This window comes from Cheilinus undulatus, linkage group 6, assembly GCF_018320785.1.
Source record: "Cheilinus undulatus linkage group 6, ASM1832078v1, whole genome shotgun sequence".
NCBI classification, from domain to species: domain Eukaryota; kingdom Metazoa; phylum Chordata; class Actinopteri; order Labriformes; family Labridae; genus Cheilinus; species Cheilinus undulatus.
In genome coordinates, this window is record NC_054870.1 from 42,790,999 (window position 1) to 42,818,287 (window position 27,289).

The 27,289-nt window shown below is 39.0% G+C and overlaps 1 protein-coding gene across 1 annotated transcript in view; it reads right to left on the minus strand.

The window, feature by feature from the left end:
- foxn2a (forkhead box N2a) overlaps positions 1–19,540 on the minus strand; it is a 47,648-nt gene extending 28,108 nt beyond the window's left edge. The window contains exon 1 of the mRNA XM_041789297.1: positions 19,412–19,540. The gene's annotated coding sequence lies outside the window, so the exon portion shown is untranslated. The remainder of the gene's footprint in view (positions 1–19,411) is intronic.
- Positions 19,541–27,289: the final 7,749 nt, after the last annotated feature.

A 27,289-nucleotide genomic window follows, 5' to 3' on the forward strand; every position in this document is an offset into this window, starting at 1 on the left:
CATCTTCACAGCCCCGACCTCTCAGCTGGGCCCTTGGGTGCCAAAGAGCGCTTATCCTCCTTTAAGTGGGTCCTCCAGAAGACCGGCAATTTGAATATCAACGGAGGCAGGGTGGACGCCTGGGAAAGCTGCAGCCAAACACAGGAAGTGTTTTACTATGACTGCAGCTGGTCAATTACCACTGTTGTTGCAATGATCGCAGTTATCATTGCTCTTATGAAAAGGCATCAAAGAGAGGCGGCTGGGAATGCGGTGAATAATGGGACACTAGTGTGTAAAGAGCGGAGAGGGGAGAGGGAGCTAATAAGGCGCGCTGGCCTGTTGACTGCAGCTCATCCTTGAAAATACACCAAAGCTGCAATGGTGCTGACCTGATGGCTCATCTGCAAGTTAAAATAGCCTCGCACACCGCCAGCTTCATCATATTCATGTGCAAACAGGCAGCCACTAACAGCAGGTGCCAAGCCACATACCCCCCCTGTTTCAAACTGCTCTTTTATCCTGTTAAGCACTTAGCCTATTCAAAAATACACAAAGACATATGGAGATGGCTGTAAGTGGAAAATCAAGCCATTGATGTGTCAGATATGTCCAGGGGAATGTAAAGGGTTGAGGAATATGCTAGGATTTCAAGGTAAGTCGATAGATTTTTAAATATAATTAAGGGTAAGACAATGCTAATTACATCAATCGATGTTACATTAAAATAATGTTTTTTTCTGGCTTCATCTGGCCATTGGTGAGTGCAATATTGAATTAAACTCCTGCACATGATCTAAATTGCACAAATCAGTTGACAACATTCAGAAAAGTGACAGAAAAGTTGATGGAACTGCAGAAGGGAACGCTCCTTTCTGGTTACACTCACTTTTTCTAAAGGTTGCAATTGTATTAGCGCAATTTCGACATGGCTCTCTCTTTTCGCTTAAATTCTCTCTCCTCACCAGTAAATGCATTGATGAAATAAAAACACCGGAGTCACAGAACTTTCTACAGCTTCACAAAGACAAAACTGAAATCCTGATTATAGCTCCACAAAAACAGAGACAGGAATATCTATCGGTTTTATCTTCATTTCCTTTTAAGTGAAGTGATTATGTCAGAAATCTTGGTGTTATCATTGACACAAATCTACACTTTCAACGTCATATAATCGCCATTACCAAAACAGTCTTACCACCTTAAAAACATTTCCAAACTTAGATCATCCATGTCTCAATCTGATTCTGAAAAACTGGCTCATGCATTGTTTGATTTATACCAAAATCATATCAAAATCTTTAACTCTGATATTGTGGCAAACATTTACTTCTTTGGAGAAATAAAAACACATTGGGTGTGTGTTACCATTCAGCCAAAAATATCTGGATTTGATTTTAGGTCCATATCGCCCAGTCTAACAGGAGTTGATAACATCACCAGCTGAAGAGGTTTGAGATGTTCTCTGGGAGCCAGTCTCACGATCAGGACTCAGTTGCCACGGCAGCCGATGTTGTAAGGGAAGCAATTGTGCTCATGTCTGTGCATGAAGAGAGAGCTAATGTGGGGAGATCAATACAGGCGGAAAATGCTGAGGCCAGCAGTCTGCTGCTGTTCTCCACAAACCTGTCTGACAAAGAGCAGTGGGAAAGGCCACAGCCAACCTGGATGTCACGGCACTAAGTGATATTAAGGCCTTCTTTATGACAGCCATTCAATGCAGCACAAAGATCATCACCCAAGCAACAAAGTCATATTCAGCTTGCTATTTCTGGTTGAGTATTTCAGCAAAATTTAGATGTGACGGAGTTCGTTTGCCACTCCCATTTCACATGAAATAAACCAGTTGACATAAACCAGTTACACTTCTGTAATAGATACACAAAGGTGTGTCGCAAAGCCCCACGGCGAAGGCTGTTATTTGAAACCCTAACTGATATTTAGGTGACTACCCAGTCTGGCTGCAGCTCTAAAAATGTGAATGAGACAAAGGGGGAGTGAGTTAGAGTGGGGGAGAGAGAGAGAGGGTTTTCCAGAGAGAGGTAGCCAAGTAGCTGTCTTGTTCATGGGAGAGTGAAATTATGTCACAGTAAACGGAGCATCCAAGGCTATTTAGACCATAGATGACATGATACTTTTCTAAATAGAACTTCTGAATGGCTTAAAATAACCTAGTAAAGAAAAAAGCTCACACAAAGCTTTAAGTTTGGCCCCACACTCGGCTCGCACAAAGGAGCAGTTGTTTTTGCTCTAGTCATGTTTCTGCAGCGCTCAGTATTCACCTCACAGCTTTCAAACAGCGGACTGGGAGGGAAGGAAACACCTCCTGCCTGTTGAGGAAGTTCATTTTCAGAAAACAATTTCAGACTTCACACAGAGACAGTCCGGCCCGCTCCACGCCAGAGTGGTAGACTCTGAGCTACGAGAGGCCGGGAGAGGTAGCGATTATTGAAGCAGCAGCGTTTACTTTGGCAATCTATGAATTCCAGCAGCGTGTAGCTTACAGACTGCTGACAAACACCCGAGCAGAATCTAATGAATTGACTGATGCAATCACCAAACAGTCCGGGGACAAAATGAGCAAACAAGACAATGGGTGATAATGATTGTGTTGATCATCAGGGGCTTTAACTTCACACAGTGGTTTTAAACTCAAACACAGACAACTGAACTGTTAAGGGAGGCCTGTAAAGTACATGCCAGCTCTCAGCCAACAGTGAAACCTTATCTCTTTAGTCATGTGGCTCAGAGTTCAGTGGACAAACAACATACACAACAACTTCATGTACTTTTAAACACAAAAAAAACATCTTTTAAAACCAGAATAATTCTCCAAATCCTTGCAACAAACAACGAAAAAAGCAATTTAATAGTGTTTCTTTGTTTTAAAGGGCACAATAAATGTCCTTTTTACAGTTCAGCTGAAGTTTCAACATAAGCCCTTCCAGGAATGTGCTCTGGATGAGATTACTTTCCATGTAAATGCTGCAAGTGTTTGCAGATGAAATTTTGAGTGAAGGCCGTAGGGCCCTGCAGAAAAGCCTTTATTTTTAATCAAGGCAACAGGAATCTATAATAGTTGTCCATGTTAAATGAAGTGGGAAAACAGGACTGGCATAAAGACACAAGAAAATAAAGTGAATACAGACTGAGGTATCTCACTCTGAAGGTCTGGAAGTATTTACTTAAAGGTCTGATGAGTGTAAATCAACTAAAGCATGCCAAGCAAACAATGAACATACAGTAGGAACATCAGTCTCAGGGGTGGTGACCTGCATACTGCCAGGCATGGGGGATTTTTACTCAAACAAAAGAAACACATTTAAATCAATATCCATCTGGTTTGTTTGTAAAAGTGTATGTACTTTATATAGCTAAATACACCATTACACCATGAAGTCAAAAACCTCCAAGCAACTAAAAGATTGTTAAAGAGTATAAGTCAGAGGATGGATGCAAAAAAAATTCCAAGGCACTGAACATCCCCATCCTTCCATCATCAAGAAATAGAAGGAATATGGCACATGTGCTTTTATGGGCTTTATAGCAGCATGGCAAAGACAAAGCCACTGTTGAAGAAATCTCAGGCAACACACTATGTTTGGCAGACTCTAAACAATGCACAACACCACAAACACACCATCCCCACTGTGAAGCATGGTGGCAGCAGCATCATGCTGTGGGGATGCTTCTGGGCAGCCAGTCCTGGAAGGCTTGTAAAGACAGAGGGTAAATAAATGTCGCAAAATATACAAAAATTCTAGAGGGAAATCTTATTCAGTCTGCAAGAGAACTATGGCTGGTGAAAAAGATTTATTTTCCAGCAAGACAAAGAGCCAAAGCATTACAGTGAAAGCTACACAGAGATGGTTTAAAGACAACCAGGTTAATGCTCTGGAGTAGCCGAGTCAAAGCCCAGACCTCAATCCAAAAGAGAATCTGTGTCTGAACTTAAAAGGTCTGTTCATGCCTGATCCCTATACAACCTGACAGAGTTTGAGCAGTTGTGCACAGGAGACTAGAGTAAAATTGCAGTGCCCAGATAAGCCTGACTGAGACGTATCCACACAGACTCAGTGCTGTGATTGCAGCCAAAGATGCATCTAATAAATACTGATTTGAAGGGTGTGATTATTTATGCAGTCACTCATTTTAACTCACATAGTTTTTGTTTAATTGGCATTACTTTTTAGACATTTGTTTTCACCCATTAAAGAGGTTTTGTTGTATTTTTTTTTTGTCAAAAAAGCCTTATTTTATTGACCATGATGGATTTATAAAATCAATAAAAGGGTAAAATATCCAAGGGGGTGAATTTATAGGCAATTGATAAAGCTGTATCAAAAAGTCTTTGATATGGTTTTATTTGAAAGGAAATTGCTCTTTGTCCCATTACATTTTTGTTCCATTTAAAGTCCAAAATGTCACATTTTTCATTAGAAACATTTTGTTATAACTGGGCAGTGATTGTCATTAAGGAGTTGGTGGTGGGTCCTGGCACTAAACCAGTTTAGAACCACTGGGTTAAAGGGCTCTGCTGTTGGACAGAGGAGGGCAACAGGAGAAGGACAGGGACTCAACTTTCACCCAAGTTAACAGTCACCCTCAAATTCCACATACTCTGTCTGTGAAGTGCTCTGAATGCTCTGAGTACTGCAAAGCAGATCACACCCTTTCAAGTCAGTCTTTGTAACTTCACAGCACACGGCCCATCGTCATCAATCTTCTGTGCATGCAAGAAGTGCCACTCCACTTTCCACTCAGGTATGTGTCCAGTCTATTTTCAACGGAGCCCACTGCCAACATGCATCAATCCATGTAAAGCAGATCTACCCACAATGGAGGAAGGACAACACTCAGAGAATCCGGCCAATTTAAAAATGAAACACAAAGTTTGGACTTCTAACTATGAATCTCATCACTTTGTCAATATTATGTCACAACTGCTGGCACAAGCCACAGGGCTTCGGTCAGTCAGAGGGTCACAGAGAAACTACAATGTCATAGATGTTGAAAAGTTTGTTTCTGATGTGGAAAACCACTGGATTTTTTTTTAAACCTCACACAAACTTCTTTGGAAAACAAAAGTCTTTCAAGTACCTAATAAGCTCATGCATGGTAGAAGCAGAAAAATAATGGAATAATATCAAATTGAACAGCAAATCAAACTTAGAGGGGCAAGTTAATCCATTATCTACATTACTTGCTTTGTACTTGGTCATTATTGTGTTATCCTGCAATTCCTGCATGAATATGCAGTTTTTCTGTCATGCTGTCATCCCGTTATGTTGTGCTTCATGAACAGATCCAGTGGATGAGGGTGCAAAACCATGGTGCACACAGTGGGGTAATTTACAGGTCATACAACCTCTTAAGCTCATCGAGACAGCAAAGTGTGTTGTCTTCTCTTTTTCAGAACAAGTCAACCACCTAGTCAACCAACAAGTTGACCTTCTATCATACTCTGCTATAAAAATAAGCCCATGAAAATCCATTCAGATCATCAAAAGAGGGATTTTTTTGGATTGAATCAAAATCACAAAGTTTAGAAAAATGGACATATTGCTCTTCACCAATCAGTACTACTTTTGCATGATATGAACAGCATGTTGTATGTGCATGAATCTAAAAAAACATCAAAAGTCAGAGGGTAAATAAAGCCTACCTCTGTATCACTGTTTGTTTAAAAGAAGCAAACAGAACATGGGTTAAGAAAAGGAAACAGCTCGTTAATTCAGCCTGTGGTGATGAGACAAAGAGGCATTGTGACAGAGGACACTGCCGTGCTTCCCTCTTCCTTTCACTTAATCGAGGAAACTGTTACATCAGTGCTGCCGTCGAGGAGGCGGGGCTTAACAAGCTGCATCTTGAGTTCAACTTGTTACCAATGAGACGCACTCAGGGAGAGTTGGGGGGTAAAGAGGGGCAGGGAGGAGATGGAGAGGGGGGCTGCTCGTTATAAGGGCATAACAGACTGACCAATCAAGACATGTGGAAAAATAAAAGCAGACGACAAGGGAAGAGCAGAGTTTTCCATTATAGGCAGTCTGCAAAAACCTGTATTTATGTTTTAAAAGAATGTCAGAAACTAAGACTGTGTATTTTTAGATTTCCTGACCTAAATTTAATCTGGTTCTGTCTTGTTTTTGTTGTCATGGCATTAACAGTAGGTTAACCTCAGTTTGTGTAATTGTGAAACCACTTGAGTGGAAAGCTCATGGGATAAAAATAGATTATTGTAACAGGGCTGGTCGACACAAGACCAAAATTCATGTTTAGAAATATTTCAGCTAAATGTTGATATATGATATTAATCTGCTAAAAAAAAAAAACTAGTAGTTATCTCAATACCAGGTTTTTTAAACTTTGATATGACTCAAAATCAAACCATATTATGAGTTGCTGTACACTGTCAAACATGGCAATATTTCAGTACTTTAAGGTTGTCAAAATGTTTACTCTTAAACACCCTGAGTTCATGTCAGTATCACAATGTAGAAAAAAATAAAGGATCTCCAGTCAAATTTTTGGCAGAGAGAGAAAGAAAGCACCATATACCATGGAAGAACTGGGAGGCTTTATGCCTTGCGCTCAAGTGACATTGCTCATCTGCTTGTTTCTCATGTCAGAACTGAGTTGGGGGAAAAAGTGTTCAGTTTTGCTGCCCCCTCTGCACGCAAAACTCTCCAGATTTGAAACTGTCTGAACTCATTTCACTTGGAGCCTTTCGTTCCGTCTTAAATGACAGACATTTTGAGTCCATGGAACAGTGCCTGTGTTTATGAACTTGCTATTGTGAGTCGTTTTTTTCCAGCACTTTATCTGTCATTTACCTACACGCTTTCCAAATTATTGTCTGTTTTTAACTTATTGACTGAAATGTATTATTAAGTATGACATGTGCTGCTGACCTCTTGGCCAGGTCACCCTTGTCAAAGAGATCTTGATCTCAATGGGTTTTACCTGGTTAAATAAATAAAACGAAAATGTACTTTGCACAAATACATTTGCAATATTTAAAAAAGTGGGTTCAAATGGGAAAAATTACTCAGCAACCACATTTCCAAATATTCCAACTTCTGATCTGCAAAGTCAGTTTCAAATGTTTCCAAATGTTGACAACATATTGTGCAATTAAAGCCTGGCACATACTTTTGTTTTAAATCTTAATATGATTTAAAAATGTGACGCCACACAGGACAACAAATGACAGAACAGTTTTATTTGTATAGAGTAGGGTGCTCTGTGATTGACTGGCGACCAGTCCAGGGTGAACCCTGCCTCTAATGCAATGATAGCTGGAAGAGACTTCAGTCCCCCGCGACCCCAAACGGGATAAGTGGTGTAGAAATTGATGGAAGGGTGGGTGTATAACGAGATGACAAACACAACGCACCACACACTAACATATTTATTCACCAACAACCAAAGCCCACTCTCTCAAATCTCGAAATCTTACAGGGTCAAATGCAACTTTAGAGCAAACAAGCTAAATGTGGCTAGGTGTTGACCACTTTCTATATTCATTATGGAAGTAACTTCAGTCCAGGTCCTCCTTTTGTGAGTTGCATTGTGGTACATTTTACAAATCATGTTGTGTTGTTGCTCCAAATGAACAAGTTGGTCATCCATTTCTGACGTTTATCTAAGATTATGCTTCACATTCACTATTGTTGCCATGGCTGTGTTTGTTGTGCTTCCTCATTCAGTCAGCTTGCTTCCTGACTGGCTATCGTTCTGTTCCATGTGACTTCCAAAGAGTGTCTGCTCAGCTGTTCTCTGTGTTCCCTCCACAGAACAGGATTTCTGATCATAAATACTGAACATGTTTAATATTTAAGATCGGGGGGGGGGGGGGCTCAGATCAAATGCACAGTATGTAAAATTCTGCCACTAGGGGGCTCTCATTCAAAACAATAACACAACATGGTGAGTCCAGACCAGCACTGCCCATCTCTGCTGTTTACTTCTTGTCTGAATTAAAGACTCTGTTCAATAAAAATGGCACCATGTAAAGGCATATTTACTAAACAGAAAGCCAAGGTTTTTTTTCAATCATAAATTTCTTACACTGAGGGAGAAATGCACTGAAAAAGGAACTTCCTGGTCATGCTGGAAGTGGTCCCAGAATGCACATGTGCTCTGGAAGCAGTACTAGATTGCATGTGCCTCCTTGTACCCCATTCAGTGTGAACCTGAGGCAGCCTCCATAAAAAGACACGTCCCTTTACAATTAAAAAAAAAAAGAATATCTCTGTATTTGAAATTTATGAGATACTGTAAGACCTAAAATTAAAAAAAATAACAGCAGGATGGTCCCTTTTTTAAATTGATAGATATTTCAATGCAGAAATTATATATATTTTTTACACACAACACATAACATGAAAATCTGTCCAGATATTCTTAAGAACCATTAGATAATTGAGCCTTTGATAAATTTAGTCAAAGGGGGAAATCAGGCTGAAAATCAGCATCATTGTCTTGCAAAGTGAGCTCCACTTAAATCAGTGTGCAGGAGTAGGCCTGTAATAAATTCCTAAATACTGGACATCTGGGACTTTTATTATTGGTGGTATTAACCACATAACAATATCATCAGACTTTTCCTGATAACACGAATGCTCCTAATTTGAATAAAATAATAATTCCCCATTTAGACTAAGCATTTAAAAAAATGATCTCATAGTCCACAAGCATATAACTGATAGTGGTAAACAAGCTTTACACTGAGAACCAGGCCTGGCGTTGTTTTTATTTTGTATTTTGAAAAAAAAAAAAAACCCCATCAGCATAGACTTTATTAGTGCAAGTCTAACTCTACATTTCTTTGAAGATACATTGATAGATATAGCTTAGAAACTTTATCATATATTCCCCAGCCATAGGCTGCGCCCTCATTTTTTGGAGACATTGGATGAATTATGTAAAATCTAACCAAAAACAAGCTGATGATGAGCAGAGAAACTAAAACAGGGAGGCAACACGTGGGTGTAAACTCAGCAGGCATTAACACCTCAAATTCAGAGCTCCCACCTATGTTTGATTAGCAGAATGTCACAGACTCGAGACAACAGAAGAAGGCACGCTCAGGGGAATACCCCTCCTTCACAAACACAGACAGACAAACACAAACACACAGGGGTGAGCAGGTGATGAAACATGTGCCGTTTCAATCATTCAAGTCAACCAGCACAAGATAGGTCAGCACCAGAAGTAAGAGCTGATAGACTGATCAATACTCTGTCCCATGCAAAGTACTAAGAAGTCAAGATTTTCTTTTAAAAAATGCTTTCTTTTGTAGAAAATCTTAGACATTAAAATTAGCTAGTCTTCTACATTAATTGCCTTAATGATATGCTGATTTATATTCAACCGTTTCCCACTTTGCAAGTGTAAAAACACTGCAATACGCACACAGCCACCTAATTATGGCAGCACATTCTCTTCAAATGAACCAAAACTGCCAACTTCCTCATTCTGCCAATCATCGAATTCTCCAACCTCTTCCACTGCTTTAAACCTCTGCTGTAAAATGGCCTGTAAAATCAAAGTCACCAACGTCTCGGTGATTACAGGCTCTTCAATGAACAGCAGGTTATAAAACTTTGAGCCTTTTTCTGTTCAGACAACCCAAAAGAAACCAGGTTAAAACTGTTAAGCAATTCAGAAAATTTCTGCCACACAGCTCGGCTTTCGTAACAAATTTCAAAACCACAGTCGCTTGTACAGCTCCACACAAAGAGATGGACTTTAGAGGACGGACACTACCTTTCATTTACTCTGGGTCAGAGTACACACAGTTGTGATAAGACTGATTACATGGCAAAAGCTCCATTTTGAAGGGAAGATCCTGTGACTCTAGGCTTTAACACTTACATAGAGTCAATGGCTTCAAGCTAAATGCCCAGCAGGGATGTGACACTACCAGGATTTTAAACTTTGAAATAAAACTAGGATGCCCTTGGCATTTATATTATATATATATACCCAATACTCCACCACAATGTCGAAATTGCACAAAAACATTGTTGTGGTTTCATTATGGGAACTTTTCCCTGCAATTTTAAGTGATTAAAACAAAAGATTACCCAATATTAGTTGTCTAGGTATTCAGTTTTGATGTTGTGGTATCAAAACAGGTATTGCTATTATTGGATTTATAAGAATTATATCGAAGATTGATATATTGACAGCCCTCTTTCTATCATTAGCCTAAACCTACTTTGTTTTTAACAATTTTCCAGGACTAAAATCTGGTGAAACATTGACAACTGCTTTTATTGCAGTGTAGGCACCCTGTAGGAGTTAGCCAGAAGTTTTTGATCCATGTAAACCTCTTCGATCAATCATTTTAAAAAAATGTTATTAACTATCAAAGTATCAAAATTTCTAACAAGCACAAAATCCAATAGCATGTTATTTTCCTTTAAATTGTTCTGTACTATTCAGCATATAATGTAGACTGAGCCCAACTCACTTTAAAGGTACTTAGAGCGTTGGTGGTCATCTTTGTGACCATAATAATAATAATAATAATAATAATAATAATAATTTATTTGAATAGCACTTTTAAAAACATGGGTTTACAAAGTGCTTTGACATGTACAGAAAAAAGTACAAAAACAAAGCAACAACCCAGACAGAAGACAAGAAGAACGTGATATGTAGACAGATAATAATTCATCTACATCGACAAAGAGCAACAATATAGATCAAAACCCAGATGACCTGTGATGCCATGCAAACTAAGACATCACAGACATCAATCAGAGTGCAGACATGAACCATACTGCACAACTAAGACATCATGAACATCATCGGGATGCAGGCAAGACACAGACATCAGTACCATAAAATGATAGGAACCCAGGCAATGCAGGAACCCAGCTACACAGGCTGAGACCGAGAGGACCAAAATTAACGACATAAGAAATTAAAAGAGAAACAGTAAAATGTAAGCCTAAATAAGAGGGCAAAAACAGATATTAAAACAGGGTAAAACAAGCTCTAAAAATGTAAAAGTAGTAAAATTGATAAATATTATAACAGAGGTAAACAAAAGGGGAAGCAATGAAGACATAAAATCAATAAAGTGAGGAAGACAGTAATGATTAAAAACAGGCAGGGGGCAAGGAAATAAAATTAGGTTGACAGGGAGTAAAGGTGAGATTAAGAGGAAATTAAACTAAAATATGCAAGAATCTGTGATCATCAGTATCAGCATCATTCATCCTCAGAGATATATCTTCCTTTTGTGTCAACAGAAAAGTCAAGCAGAGCAACTTCTCAGAAAAGTTACACCAAAGTGTTCACAAAGTCAAAAAAAAAAAACAAAAAAACAAAGAAATGTGTGGCATTCTTCAGAGTTCAAAACTGCAGCTTGAGATCTTCTTGATAGCGCTGCTGTATAGTTAGTCTGTAGATATGAAGCGTGTGACTATCAGAAATAACTGCTTTTTCAAAAATGTCTAGACTTTGATCTTAGATAATGAAATTAATCTAACAAGTAGGTTAAGACTGATCTGTGTCTACAGATGGGGCTTTTTTTCTGCTGGCAGTGTCATCTTTCAATACAAAACCAAGGTAGTCGAGGGTTTTCTGCTTCGGTGTCCCGAGGGCAAAGCACCTCGGTGTCAGCTCTTTTGTTTTCTCTGCTCCCAGTGCTACCAGTTAAAAAAAAGTTCAACTTCTGGATGAGCACTGCACTTGACAATTCATCTCCTTCATGGACCAATAAAAATCAAGAAGGGGCGGGACTTTCAATATCAGTTTGGTGAACAACAATGGTGAAGGAGAATATGATGTGAACTCATCTTTTAATAGGGTATGATGAGAAGGGATGTGCATGATAAACCAGCTAAATGGTTGAAGTCAAGCACCAGATTTACCAGTCAGTTTAGATCATTCTCAATATTTTTTATCAGTTAAGGCCTACAATGACAGTCAATAAAATCTGTGACAGGTTCCATTTGGTATTCTGAATAATCTTAAAATCAACATAACACGCTGTATGGAGCATTATTATTTTCAACCTCGTTATGTGTGCTAAAGTAAGAACTGACTCAGACAACCAGCATGCACCTGCTTTTAACCACATAATTTCAGTGATCACAGCCCAATACTCGCATCATATAGCCTGCAAATTATCTTCAGATCATTATTTGGATTTATTCATGATGATAACTATTAACATGACTCACCTGGTCCGGTCTGTGCTGTGTAATTTACATAGGAGCATATATCAGACAGCATGCAGTGTTTATTGTCTGTCTGTAACAGACACTAATGCTGACATGTACGTTTTAACGAGATGATAAATGGACTTAATCATTGTTTTTGCTGACCAGTGAATTGAACAGACCACAGGAGGAGACACTTTGACGGAGGGCAGCAGAGACACTCAGTTTCACTTCAATACAAACATTCTGCATTTTTGTGTCAAGTTTAAGATGTGCTGTTTCCAAGTCAACGTACACATTAGACTGAGACAGGTTATACTTAGAATTAAAGCAGTGATGATATTAAGCACAGGAATGTGGACGTTAACCTGCAAAGAGGACCGAAGGCCAGTGGTGCTAGCACGGCTAACATAAGCCACATTCTGTAAACCAACTGTGCACCGAAACAGTGTGAAGCTTTTTCACAGAATGTGTTTTCTTGACTTTAGACAAGTCAACTTAACTTAATTATATTTTGCATTCAAACAAATGTGAAATAATTCACCTAGGAACATCACTGATCTAGAGCTGCTAAAGCCAGGACAGGAGTCCTTGACATTGTCTTTGTGTTTTCTTGGAGACATTTCTTTAAAAAGAAGTAAATATTGAGCTCACACACCTATTCAAAACAGACCTAATGGCTACTGAGGGAAGAGGAGGTCAACTTTCTACAAGCAACAATGGTAAGAAGCCCTCTGAAAGTCAACATCTCTTCAATACTTTAACAATACAGTCTGTTTTAATATGATTCAATCTGTTTTTGTTAATGATCTATAGCATTGACAAAACCTTTAAAAAGCGTGTAGACTGGAATGAGTGGAAGAGGAATGAATCCATCAAAAAGTCCAAATAAACTCCTTCACAGATTAAATTGCATATCGTAAGCAACGAATCAGCATCAAATCAATCACTGATTGATTTTGCCCTTTTTTAACAATGTAGACAGTTCGTCAGACTTTGCCAGCAACTTTTGAAAACAGAAGAAAAAAACAATGTACCTAGTATTGGTTGCCTAGGTTTTCTATTTTTGGTGTTGTGGTTATCATATGCTCTTTTACCAATACCACAAAATGCATACACCATATGTTTTTAAATCCAACGCAGTGAACAACCAGGAGGACAACTAGAAGAAAGTTTGTGTCAGTTTTCTGTGATCTTCTTCTCTCTTTTGGTGCATTTCCATGGCAGCATTACAGCGCCACGTACAGGCTTGGCATATGCATTACAGCATTTTCAGTGGATCCGTGTTTACGAAATTTCCTGAAACGATCCTGTCTTTACAGAAAACTTTTTCAAAACAAAACGGCAATATTTCGTTTTCATCTCCGTGTGGACAGGGCCTTAATCTGAAACATGCTAGATTTGAGACTCACACTGCATTCAAGGTCTTGGGCACCTAAAATTAGACTTTTTCTTGTTTTTGATTGCAGATGAACTCATATACTGTCTTAAATGTAGAAAAAACACTCGAAACATTTCAATACTGGAATATTTTTTATGTTTTTGTGCAATTTAAACAATGTCCTTGACTTTTCCTCCATGTTTTTATAATTAAAAACAAGGCATTATTTTTTTGTGCGTAGGCCTTGCGTAGTATTTTTTCTGCCATGGTATCAAACGGGTATCAATCTCCTTTTTTTATCAGTATCCTGTCTGAGTTTACAGTTGTGATATTGTGACAGCTCTAAATTATACTATGACTCATGTGTCAGTTGTAAGTTTCAGTTTCAAGTTTTCAAACATTTGGCTCTGTGAACAGACTGATAAAAAGAGTGCAGATTAATCTCCGAGGCCTGACAGTTTGCCTTGGATTTCACCTGCATTTCACCTCATGATGACGCAGGAAAGGACCTGAAACCACAGTGCACTGCTATCCTTGTTTAGCACAATGTCACTCATGCATGTTCCAGCCATTTAAATAACCTTATGATGGCTCCAAACTAAAGATAAATCTACTCCACAGTGATATTTTAAATCCATGTGCTTAGTAAAGCCATTTCACACCAGCAATGATAACTGCATCACTGGGTTTCCACAAGGCTTATTTATAGAAATGAATGTCAGTAAACTTAGCAGACCCTTGTCTATTTTGGGAAGCAGAAGTAGTTACCCTTCAGAGGCCACAACATGTACAGGAGAGGATACATGCTAACATGCTACAACTACAAACAACAGATGGTTTGACCTACAACACGACTGTGGAGGTTGTGTCTACAAAATAATGGCAGAATGACAACATCTGCTTCTCTTTTTGTCTCACAGGCTCACGTTGACTTTGTCTTCTGTGTAGCACCAGGGTTTTAAAAAGTGACAAGCAAGAAGAAAAGAAATGTCAGTCTACATTAATGTCAAGACCTTTTCCCAAATATACGCATAAACCTCAGCACTCGTGATGAATTTTAGATGAGCCTTCTCCAGATGGGTAAATACAAAACTGACAGCTTGCAGGAAAAGAGGCTGGGGGCGAGATGCATGAAATGGCATAAAGTACGTCAAGACTTATTCAAGAACAACATAAAGTGTATAAAACTGCATAAAGCAGAGATATTTTTTCGACACTCTGGCATTGTTCGTAGAGCGCTCCATATCTGGGACAATCTTGTGATAATCCATTACATCATGTGCTTAGCTGCCCGTGTAGCCTCCCAACCTCTGGTGCAGTTGATATGGCATTCATTATATGAAATATGGCACTGCATACTCCTATGAAGTGAAGATATTTGTCTCTTAAACAATGTAGGGGGCACAGGGAGCGGTTTCAACAAGGAATAGATGCTAAAAAGTGTTATTCCTGCAATCTAAGGTTGTCAAAACTTTCCATACTTTGATACTTTTCCAATACTATGCCTTTTAAAATGTTTTCTTTTAAATGATTGATAGCACAAAGTCCAAAACTGTAAAAAAAAACTTCCTGTATTTACAAAGGGATGAATGAGAGAGGAGTAAATCAACCAAAAAGTGCACATAAACTCCTGAACAAAATAGCAAAACACCTTTGTAGCCTGTGGGTATCTGAATGTTCCTGAGATTTTCTCATATTTACACAGTATGCAGAGCTTTGCTTGCAATTGATAGTTAATGAAAATAAGAAATTAGTCAATGTTAGGTGCCTTTGATTTCTATTTTGGTCAGAGTGTGTAAACAAAACATTGTTTGGTTTTCACAAGTTTCATACAGAAGATTAGTATCCAACGATAAAAATATCACCCTACTCCAATCAGAAACATGAAAGCAAGATGAGACTCCAACTGCACATGCTCAGATTCATATTCCACCAGGAAGTCCTACTGAACACTGCTGCAGCATTTAAAACATTTAAAAGTGGCTATTTTAAAAAAATATTTTATGTGCTGTTTTTTGTGGTGCTGTCTCAATCATTGTTGGATTACCCAAAAGTTATTTAACAGGGATTCTGATCTGTTTATTAATAAATGATGCTGTTAGAACATGTGAGAGTCACTGTGCCAAACTAGCACACGCTGTTCTTTCATGGTTGGTTTAAATTTATCTATTATTAAATACATGTTTGGTTTAAAGATGTTTAAATGTTTCTAATAATTTCTGAGTTCTGAAGCAACCTTTGGAGGAGTGTTGTTTGCATATTACTAATTTAAGGTTAGAAAAAAATTAAACGATGGAATAAACTCATGCATATTTGGTATTTGAATGTCTTATTTTTGTTAAATGTTTTCTAAAAGTTCTGTTTCTTCACTGCCTGAAGCCTTAAATTACTTCACGTATGAATACTGCTCTATAAATAAACTTGCATTATGCCTGGTTTAAATTTTGAACATTTGAAAATGGATTTCTCACAAACTGAATTATTCATAGGGAAGGGAATAGCAAATGTAACATTTGTACATTGACTTCTTTAAGCCTTTATTCTGTTCATACAAAGTAACTTAAAAAGTTAATACATTTGACAACATAAATATATGATAGTACTGTTGTAAACTCGAATACCTTTGTATAAATGTATCACTCCAATAACATAAATGTTATTATAATAAAAATTCAGAATATTTTGGGCTTTAACATTTTAGGAAATATCTAAGAAAGTGTAAAACGTGAATAAAAAAAAACACTGGAGTGGTCCCTTTTTTTAAAGTTAATATAGCTGTTTCAGTGCAGAAATCCTACATATTGTATATTTTGGCCTAGTTTTATTTGAGTAACTGTATTTTTATGTGAGTAAAATATTCTTGAATGAGCACATTTGTCTGATTTTTGCCAGAATCATATCAAAGCCATGCTATTATGACAGCCGTTGTTTCCATATTAAAAAATATAGTCAAAAATGCCATATGCATCTATCTTTATATGGCATGTATACTACTTGAGCATAAAACTGTATGTGTAATATAAGGGTCAATGCTATACAAGGCTTCTAAAAAGTAGGCTACATTTTAACAGGTTTTCTCAAAATGGATGTAATACATGTTTGTGCATGTGCAGCAATGTCTTTTAACAAATTCCATTTGTGAAATAACTTTTAAAAGAGATTACAATGATTTTTTTTTACAGTGAATTAGTCAAAATATATGAAATATGTTTTATACTTTTCAATTCTGAATGAAATCTTTGGCAATTAACACTGGAACATTACACATTACAGTAGCCTAGTTGATACGACTGCTTTTCAAGCTTAGTTTTCCTCTTCAACAACAGACACATAGTACATTTTGTTACATGCTTTTCTTTACTTGACAGTGACATTTTTAAAAAATTGAAATAATTACCATGAAAATGTATTTAAGATTTCTGAAGAAAACTGAAAATTCTTTAGGCTGAAAGTTTAGGCTACTGTAAAATACCAAATAATCAGCGGGTCCCAATTAACCGCTGGGTGTGGCAGTACATTTTAACAAATAAACGCCTGTTCCAAATAAATGCGGGGTGTAATTTATTTAAAGCTCCGATATGTGACTGAGATGAGATGAGAATCGTATAGAATCAACTCCCAACTCCCCCTCCCTTCCTGTTCTTCTCCCTGTTTGAGCTCCGTAGCTCCGCCCCTCTCTTTACGCACTACCCCATGGTTGAGAATGTCCATTGATACTGATGGTGGCAAAGCGCTCGTGGAGTGATTTTGCTCTGCTTTTCCCCTGAAATCATTGGCCGAATCACAGGCAAGAAAACACTTCATCTCATCATGAACAAATTCTACACAGGACCGAACACCCCCGTAATTCCACCATTGAATCAACTTCTCACTGAGCGGAGATATGGAAGCTACAGCGGCCAATAGGAACGTTCCCTCTGACCTGAGCCTGATTGGCTGCAAGTACTAGCCTCCTCATTGGTTGGGGCAACCCTGTCCCTTGCTGGTTTTCTCAAGTGAGATAGCAGCGCCATGCCCTGGTGCAGCCAAAAAATAGGACATTAACTTTAAACTCTCTGTCGTCATCTTTGTGTTTGTTTAGTTCCTTACCAGTATTTAAAGTGTTTAGAGACTGTTGAGTTGACAGAAGAAGACAAAAGTATAACTATGGTTCTGTAATCTTGTCTTAAAAATGTAAAGGTGATATCATACTGGTGTAAATAAATACTTTGATTAAATTTACCATATTTTTCCAATTTTTGCTAGGCAAGATTTTTGTGAGAAAGGAATTAAACGCCTGTTCCAAATAACCGCCTGATCCCAAATAAACGCCTGGTCTGCTCAGGGATTGAGACAAATAAACGCCTCGGCTACTATTTGGTATTTTACGGTATTTAATTCAGTGGGTGCCATTCCTTGCAGTTGCGCCACCTAACACACTGGTTGCACCGCATAGCCTAACATTTGCAACTTATTCTAAGTAAACAGGCATATACTGAGACACATGCTGTTACTTTTGTCCTTATTAGAAAGTGGGTACATATATTTTTCAAATAAAATCAAGAGGTTAACAGTAAAATACATTTTTAGCAGTTTAGCACTGGTTGTACTACATCCGTCAGCCAAGGCTGTTCTTAATTCAGCATCATTCCCTACACTTTAAGTGTATTTTGAGGACTGAAATGTGTTATTTTGATCATCCTCAAACTTTATATTGTGTTTCTTAAAAACCCAAGCTTAAGCGCTGAACTGCATTTAAATATTGGTATTGACAACAGCTGAAATCATTTTGAAAATATCTGCCAAAATCCAATATTGTGCATCCCTTATTTCAACCACAAAATCACACTAAAGTATTATGATTTGAATGTCTTATAATTAAAATGCCATTTTAATAGTGTCAATAATCTGCTCATTTACTTGAATGAGTGCACCACCTGACATTTTTAGGGTTTGACATGCCAAAATATGAAATTAATTCTATTATTAAAATAAACAAAAAATGTTTTCAAATAAAGTAGAAAAATGATATATGCCATGAATCAATTAATTTTTTCATGAGGAAATAACTGATTTGGACAAAAAATTTAACATTTCATATCACTGACAAATAAATAGCCTACATGTAAGTCCAGATATTTCCCAGCGTTACATCTGTCCCCAGTCTCCCCTATTCAATATCGAGTTCTACTACAACCAGAGAAACTAGGCGGTAAACAAAGACATTTATAAAACACTGAGTCTGAAAAAGTGGGGAAAGACTAATTCAAAGTGCTCTTGGCCAACAAAACAAACAGCTTTGAGGCTTATGCTAGAAAAACTGAGACATTAATCAGCACGGACTCGAGACTGCGCTCACAAGCTGTAACACAATGAGGAATACAAAGTTACACGTAATGACGTGGACAATTGCACAACACACCTCGACACACGAGACTCGTTGTGAAGTTATTTAAACACGGATAGTTCAGCAACATTTGCTCACTTTTAATAATATGAGAGCTGTAAGGTTACCAGCGTTAGCCCACCCAGAACAACCGAGAGGCAGAGTAGCGTTAGCTCGATGGGTCAGTGAAGGTAAATGCACAGCTAGCGTTAGCATAACATTTTAACTCCGCGAGACTCTTATTGTAATTTTACTTTCACATATTAAACTAAAACCTCCCTCTGTGTCTGTAAATATGAAACTCTAGCCGTCAAGCTCAAAAGAGAGAGACAACATTAACATGAGCTAGCTGGCCACATGCTGTCGCTTGATCTGCCATGCTGGCTGCTCTAAGCAAAGTCACTTGACCACATTTACTTTTAGCTTGTTCGAAACACAACCCGCATTCTGCCGCACGCGACACACTTCCTGAAATTCAACAAAAACACGAAATTAAATACTCACAATCATCCACGGCGTGCCTCGGTCCGGTAGTTTTAAAGACACGTCTGTGCGCAGTTTATTCAGATGTCTGTCTCACACAATGTCAGAGATCAGATCAGCAGCTGCTTCCTCCATACACGCAGCGCGCGGATCACACAAGCGCACGGCAACGCTACCAAACCCCTAGCCGTCGTCATGGCAACAGGCCCACTTCAGCCAATCAAAACCCCTCCCCTCCTATCTCCCCTGGCAACTGCCGCAGCGCCGGAGCTCCGCGAACGCGCACGCTCATCCTATTTTGCATCGTGCAGTGTGCTTTCACTTTTATCGCCAGCTGCTTGTAACGTGACACAGAGAGGAGGGAAATAGATTGAGTAGTGTTTTTTAGAAAATATTTATTCAATATTGGGATAAAATTAACAGCGCTTTATGGATTAAATGAAGTTTAAATTGATAAAAGTGTGGGAGTTATTAACCCCACACAAATACTCCCGCATTATTTAGGCTACACAAACACCTCGGGGCGGAGAGAAAGGATGTGTCACCACACCCAGCCTCGTGACGATATGGACCCTCAACAGGGCCCCTCCTAGAGTAAACGGTGACACAAGGGGTTAACATGAGTTGTATATACACAACAGACACATGCTCGCTGATTACTGCGCATAAAGACAAAGAAAAGACAGAAACACAGAGAAAAAGAAAAGCATAGTGATGCACTTTTTACATGTATGTAAGATTTTTTTTTAAAAATTGCATACACTCCTTATTCATCTAATGTGATTTTAGAGAGAAAAATGTGCCTCTACAAGCCTGTTTTGTGTCTTTTCCAGGCTATCTGATGCTTTCCCGGCCAACCGACTTCACACCAAACTGTAACTTTCACATAGTGGTGATACCTTACTCATCTCAGGCTCTCCATTTCATAAGCTTACATGAGTAGCTCTCTGTACACTGATCTAATAGTCTCTCTTTGCTTTAAAAGAGTATAAACCCCAAATACCTGCCATGCAACAATGCAGTAAATACTTCTGCAGCGGTGCCGATGCACACCCTTGTTTTTCACCTTGTTTTAACCGGACAAACAGGCTTTTCTAGCGGCATAATGTCACAGTGAATAACAGACTGATACTGAGGAAAGTACACCACTCAGGAATAAAGGAGTCATGTATTGTTTTGTAAATACCCATGGTTATGACATTGATATCAAATGGCATGTTTGTTTATTTAATGTTTTAATGCAAGACAGAAAACTTTTAGCAGTTAAAGGTATCAGTTTTTGTGCTGAAATGTCTACATTAATCTAGAAATGACAAAATCTTTTTATTTAGTTGAGTACTTGCATTATCTGAAGTACTTCCAAACATTTTCACAGCCAGAGAAATCTTTATTTTTATAGCTGTAATGAGACGTGTCTCGTCCCTTAGATCACTGATTCCCAATTTGCTGGTTGGGAATACTTTTCTTAAATACAAGTAAAGGGGCTTTGAGGACCCACTGCCCTAGGTGTTACATCAAAAACTTCTACATAAGAAAGGGGGTACTGCTGGAAGCTGTTGGTGTAGATACTACATGTGCTCGGCTGTCAGATTTGCTCAGGATCCTCTGTGGGTAACATTACACAATTTGAAATGCTGCACACCTGTATGAAGTACATTGTGATTAACTATATATCTGAGAGTTTACTATGTAAAATGTTTTGTTTCTTGTCCTCTAATGAGACTGGGCTGGCAGGAGGAGGTCACTAACCTTGCAAAGCAGATGAATTGGCCAGATTCCGTGTCTGTCATCAGGCAAATCCATCTTGTCAAGCTCCAGTCTGAAACAATTTTGCCAGGTCTGAGAACAGACTTGACCAATCAGCGTTGTTTGAGGAGAATGAGCCGACAGCCACGGGCGTGGTAAAGTTGTACTGGAAGCTAGTAGCAATGGTTGGTGCCAATGTAGTTTTTAGCTAACCTTGCAAAGCAGATGAATCCGCCCGTTTCTGTGTTTCTCACTGGCGAATCCATCTCGCAAAGCTCCCGTCTGAACCATCTGGGCCCGGTTAGAAAGTGACAGGACCAATCAGCGACAAGGGGCAGTACTTTCGGGCGCGGTGGAGTCATGACGTAAGCAAGCAGTTACTAGAAGCCAGTGCAGTTATGGCAGAAGACATTAGCGCAGATGCTGCTAAAGCGCCATTTTTATCAGAATTTGTTGACATTTCTTCGTTAAAAGAACAAAGAACAGCACTGAGTTGTTTTCTATTAAAAAATACAAAAGTCGGGTACTGACATGTCTACAGTCTCTATGGTTTGCGTTATGCTGTTCTATATGGGGTTTATTCCCTAGTAGCGGCTACGACGTCATGTGTTTAGTTGCTGTGATTGGCCCATAACGATGTGACAGTAAGAACGTTCATCCAATCCCCCTCCGAGTTTTTTTCAAAGGCTCTGCCCTTTCCAAAAGCTGTCTATCAGTGTTTTTCCGGATGAATGTGTGAAACAAATCCATCTGGCGTGTCAGGTTAGTGTTTAGCTGGATTTAGCAATTGTATAATGGCAGTTATATCCCAACTGGACCACATTTCTTTATCATGTAAAAAGCATAGAACAGTACTGGTAGCTTTTCAAGATAGCAATATCTTTTCGCTCTTCTGCTTGGTAAAACTTTCCAATAGTTATGGGGGGGGGTTAACTGTAAGCCAATACTAATGGCCACCACTAGTGTAGCGATTAGCTTGGATGTAGAAGTAGTATAGCGGGAGTTTTATCAGAACTGAGTCACATTTCTTTATCAAAACGAGAGCAAAGAGCCACAGTGAAAGCTTTTATCAGCAGAAAATATGTCTTTGCACTTCTCCTGACCAGCCTTGGTATGAGTTTTATCCACTGACAAGCTCCATCAATCATAAACAACAGCAACATCTGTTTGATAAGCTCAGGCTACAACTGGAGTTGCGCATGCCTACTACCTCTTTTGTCATGTAGCTGTGATTGGCCTGTATTGCATGTGAAGACATGACATCTGTATTTTGGTAATATTAACATGGTGGGTCAGCCCATTGGACTAGGACAGTGATGTCACTGTTTATAGCCACATGAAGACTTGAAACAATTTTTTTTAGCTTTTTTTTGTAATGACATTGTGTTGAAATACATGCACTTATATATCCATTCCAGTTCATGCCAAAGGTACTCCGTGGAGTTGAGGTCAGGGCTCTGTGCTGGCCAGTCAAGTTCTTCCACACCAAACTCATGTCACCACCATGTCTTTATAGTCCTTGCTCTGTGCACTGTGGGGCACAGTTATATTTGAATAGGAAAGGGACTTTACCAAATTGTTGCCACACAGTTGGAAGCATAGCATTGTCCAAAATGTCTAAAATGCTGTAGCATTGAGACGGCCCTTCACTTGAGATAAGGGGCCTAGCCCAAACCCTGAAAAACAGCTACATACCATTATCCCTCCTCCACCAAACTTCACAGTTGGCACAATGCAGTCATACAGGTAATGTTCCACAGTGTATTCGTGGGTTGATTAATCTGCAAATGGAGTGCAATTAGCACACTTGGAAATACTTGCACAAACAAGTCTCCAAGGTAAGTAAGCCCCACTCAGTTAGTTATGCTAGAAAAAATAGTCCATGCTGGTTTATGATGTTCTGGTTCCAACATCCAACAAAAACAGCCACAACTAGAAAAGCACTCAGAGAGCGCAGACCTCTGCCATCAGCCCTATCTCCCAATAGTGAAGAATCCTTTAAAAACATTCCTGGATTCAGACAGTGATCCGGATGATTCCCAAAATCTAATTCGCCGATTACTCCCTCCCTGGTGGGGTGGAGACATGGTGAGGCAAAGCATTGGCTTCGCTATGTGTGGACTGTCATGGCAGAAGCACCCATGGTCTCACCAGACGACTGACAGCCATGGCAGAGGATGAATATTCTTCTATTCCTCCCAGCATTGTGAGTATTGGAGTATTGTTGCTACAATTCACTGTCTTTCTCTCTGTTACGCTCTGACTCATCTCCTCGACCGGCGTAGGTACCAGATGTGTCCGGGGGCTGCGCCTGCTGATGACGTCGCACAGTGTGATTGGCTGTGATGACGTAGCTCATTTTTATTGGCTGGAAACTCACACTGTCTAACAGCAAACCCATTAGCATTCTACGACGCTAGCGTTGAATGCTAACTTCAGTGTCGTAACATTATTTATACCTAGACGTTTTCTTTACTTCCGAATTACCTGCTTTAAACCCTCTGTATGTGTGGCGATGCTGCTGAGGGTGTGAGAAACGTAATTTTGAATTAAGTTTTTTAATTCTGCAACATTTACTGTGTCTGAAATGGTCATGACTTGCTGTTCGCTTCTGCTGTTTATTAGAGGGATTATCTGTGATTGATGTCTTAAACAATAGTTTAACAAGTACGAGAGAAACAAATCATTTTTGAAGAGCCAAAAAATACACATTAAAATATACTTTTTAACTTTTATAAACCTATATATTTTTCATTACAAATATATTTCTACTATTTAATAGTTAGAATATTAGTTTTACCTACAAAAGAAGGATCGTCCAAGAAAAAGACACAATTTACAATAAAAAGTAATAAATACTTTACAAAAAAATTGCTCACTTTAAATCTTTAAAACAAGCATATCTATCTTAAAATAAGTGATTACATTATTTATCCATCAATCAACTCGGCTGCATTGTGGTTTGTCCACATGGATTTGCCGTTGTCAACAAAGATCGTCTTTTTGTTTAATGGAAAAAGCAAACATTCAAAATTACATTTCCCACACCCTCAACATCATTGCCAAACATACAGAAGGTTTAAAGCAGGTAATTCGGAGGTAAAGAGAACGTCCAGGCATAAATAACGATACGACACTTAAGTTAGCGTTCAACACTAGCATCATAAAACGCTAATGGGTTCGCTATCAGACAGTGTGAGTTTCCAGCCAATAAAAATGTGCTACGTCATTACAGCCAATCACAATGTGCAACGTCATCAGCAAGCGCAGCCTCAGGACACATCTGGCAGCCCTGACACATCTGGTACCTACACCAGGCATGTGTCTTTCAAACTCTATAAACTCCAAAACTTGAATAAGCTGCTCATATCCGCCATCTCCTGGTGTAAAGTGGAAACAGCGCAGACTTCTGCCATTAGCCCTATCTCCCAATAGTACAGAATCCTTTTAAAAATTCCTGAATCCAGACAGTGATCCAGATCAGTCCCAAAATCTAATCAGTTCTTCCTTATGCCATTTCTGACATTTCCTGAAAATTTCATGAAAATCCGTCCATGACTTTTTGAGTTATGTTGCTAACAAACAAACAAACAAACAAACCCACCTGATCACATAACCTCCTTGGCGGAGGTAAAAAACATTTCTGTATAAATGTGCAGCCAATCACAATGGGCTATATCTTTCCCCCATATAAAGCCAATCATAATGTATAACGTCACTAGCTGTGGGAGGAACCTGGGCACATCTTCTGTGTGTCATTCTGTATTCACATCCTTTGAATTCTTGTATGTTTTATCAAAGATTACAGACCAATAGGTGCAATACCACCAGTAATTCTGAGGGTGGTGTTGAGCAATGTAGCCAACAGTTCAAGCCAAAGAACCAAAACACAACAAAGAGGAATACCTAGGAAAATGCAGGAACTTTACTTGAATTCTTTAAGGAAATATTTGAATACTCCAAATACTATGCATGTTGTTAAAAACTAAAAACGTATACGTATATGATGGTAGCTCACCCTAGCAAAGAGGGTATGTAGAGTCGAGCGCGCAGCAATGATGGAGTTGTGGATGTCAGTGTGAGACGGTGACCTCTAGTGAATCAATTTTGTAACATCAACGTAACAGATGTGCATGTGTGAGCAATGACGTATTTTCGTACGAAAAGGGTGCACAGATGAGCCATTACTTGTGATAAACCATGATTTTTCTCTGCCATTGGCAGCACATTCTGTCGCCCAAACTCTCTCCATTTGTCTCAGATATGGTCCATTCTGAGCTTATTTTCATCAGAGGGTGACTTTGATGGTAAACTAGGTGTGCCATTGAAACATGAGGTTCTTTGACTTGCTGGTGTAGTATATTTTTCATCAGTTGTTTCATATGCATTTGGCAATTTTACTGAGTTTCTGGTTTCATGAAAAGAAACACTGAATGCCTATAAAGTAAGGGGAAAACAGCATTAAATGTAGTCAAATTAATTCATCCAACAAACAAATAGCATGCGTAGTTATTTAACAGAGGTTGCAGATCACCACTGCATCCATTCATTCATGTTTCCCAGGCGTTGCTCAGGTTGCTGTGGCATCATTTTCTGCAACACTGAGCTATTATTAGGGCCTGCGTGCTGCATAGACTCTGCCCCATTTTTCCCTTTCCTGTACAACTCCACAGGATGATGAAGTTGCAAGGCTAGCAAATGAGAGAGGAGAAGAAGATGCATCAATCGCAAGGAAACAGGTGATTGAGGATGCCTTCAAAAGACAGGTCCATTAGTCGCTGTGCCTGGGATGGTGCTAATCTGATTGTAAAACTGTTAGGCTAAAACAACATGCCCCGCTGACTACCATCAGATAGGCCGACTGCACTAGAGCATTACCTGCACCATATAACAAATTATCTCGGATTATTGCTAATATGGGACTTTTGGAGATTTGTGCCATGAAAGGATAACAAAAAATTGAGAGGTGTGTTAATTTAAAATCGTGTGAAAATGACAGTAAACAGCTCACTTTACATGAGGTGAAGAATAGCCAGATTACAGACTATGAGAGGAGTTCATGTAAGGCAGTAAAAGCGGTCCTGATGAAGGGATGAACAATGAGGAAGCTGGCCCGTGATGGAGAGTAGTGACCGAGCATGAATGAGGGTGCAGTGTGTCTTCAGAGCCAAGCCTATGGTGGCACAGCGGTCAGGAGGCCTGCTGCTTTAATGGTCCATAAATCTGTGTGGACTGGCTGGTCTGATGCCGCCCCAGTGAGACCCTCTCATGCGGAAAATGAATCAGACCATTTTTACAGAGCGCAAGTGTGGAAGCTCTCACCCTCCCCTGCTGCCAGCGAGCCGATAAGAGCTGCTGCACACGCACGGTACTCCATTTCAGCAGGTCTGGAGCTCATAAAACTCTCTATTAGTGACAACCCTTGTTTGTGTGCTCCCCTTCATTCAATCAGTCCTCCAGCCTTTGTTGCTCCCTCTCTGTTTTCTGTCCTTTTTGTCTATTACACCAGCTTTGGTTTCTGGAGTGGAAACACGGATGTTGACACTTTGGTATGGACAGTAAAGGGAGGGAGACGGGAGATAGTTTACATTCCAGGAGGATCTGCAATGCTATACCCAGAATTTGTGAACATTTGTTACCAATACACTCTGAACAATCATAAAATCTAATCTATAACAGAAGTCAGCTTTGAAAGAAACCAATCTTAAAAATCTGATCATCACAAGAAATAGATCCTCTTAAAAATCTAATCTTGGAAGGTTAAGAATCTAAGCTTTGCAATCTGATCTTCATTATAATCCAATCTTTAAAGGAAACTATTCTTCATAAACCAATTTTCAAAAGAATACAGTTTTTAAAAAACTAAGTAACACGTCTTCCCAAAGGAACCCATATTCGAAAGAAACCTTTATTCTCAAGACAGTTAATTCCAGTTTCAGATTTTTTAAATTCAATATTATTCATAAACAAAGTCCTACAGTTAAATTTATGAAATATCCACATAGCAAACATTACAGACAAAGCAACATTTCATAAATGAAACTAGAAAAGCACTTGGAGAGCGCAGACCTCCGCCATTAGCCCTATCTCCCAATAATACAGAATCCTTCAAAAGATTCATGGATCCAGATGGTGATCCGGATCAGTCCCAAA